The sequence below is a fragment of the Chiloscyllium plagiosum genome, chromosome 1 (genome assembly GCF_004010195.1).
Source record: "Chiloscyllium plagiosum isolate BGI_BamShark_2017 chromosome 1, ASM401019v2, whole genome shotgun sequence".
In the NCBI taxonomy this organism is placed as follows: Eukaryota; Metazoa; Chordata; class Chondrichthyes; order Orectolobiformes; family Hemiscylliidae; genus Chiloscyllium; species Chiloscyllium plagiosum.
This window is the reverse complement of record NC_057710.1, coordinates 27,568,597-27,569,432: the sequence shown is the minus strand read 5'-3', so window position 1 is coordinate 27,569,432 and position 836 is coordinate 27,568,597. Positions and strand designations below refer to the sequence as shown.

General features: G+C 47.8%; 1 long non-coding RNA gene across 1 annotated transcript in view; it reads right to left on the bottom strand.

Moving 5' to 3' along the window:
• Positions 1–750: 750 nt before the first annotated feature.
• LOC122555320 overlaps positions 751–836 on the bottom strand; it is a 16,954-nt gene continuing 16,868 nt past the window's right edge. Inside the window, exon 3 of the long non-coding RNA XR_006313231.1 lies at positions 751–822. This is a non-coding gene — a long non-coding RNA (uncharacterized LOC122555320). The remainder of the gene's footprint in view (positions 823–836) is intronic.

Sequence of the window (836 nt, the reverse complement as noted above, 5' to 3'; positions counted from 1 at the left end):
ACAATACAGCACAGAACAGGCCCTTCGGCCCACGATGTTGTGCCGAACATTTGTCCTAGCTTAAGCACCCATCCATGTACCTATCCAATTGCCATTTAAAGTTCGCCAATGATTCTGCCCCAACCACTCCCACAGGCAGCGCATTCCATGCCCCCACCACTCTCTGGGTAAAGAACCCACCCCTGACATCTCCCCTATACCTTCCACCCTTCACCTTAAATTTATGTCCCCTTGTAACACTCTGTTGTACCCGGGGAAAAAGTTTCTGACTGTCTACTCTATCTATTCCTCTGATCATCTTATAAACCTCGATCAAGTCACCCCTCATCCTTCGCCGTTCCAACGAGAAAAGGCCGAGAACTCTCAACCGATCCTCGTACGACTTCCTCTCCATTCCAGGCAACATCCTGGTAAATCTTCTCTGCACCCTCTCCAAAGCTTCCACATCCTTCCTAAAGTGAGGCGACCAGAACTGCACACAGTACTCCAACTGTGGCCTAACCAAAGTCCTGTACAGCTGCAACATCACTTCACGACTCTTGAATTCAATCCCTCTGCTAATGAACGATAATACTCCATAGGCCCTCTTACAAACTCTATCCACCTGAGTGGCAACCTTCAAAGATCGATGTACATAGACCCCAAGATCCCTCTGTTCCTCCACCTCACTAAGAACCCTACCGTTAACCCTGTATTCCGCATTCTTATTTGTCTCTCCAAAATGGACAAGCACACACTTGGCAGGGTTGAAGTCGGATCGTAGCCATGTCGTTCCTTAGGAAGACAATGTGAGCCAAGGAGTTGATTTATGACATTGTCTTTCTAAGGAACGACAT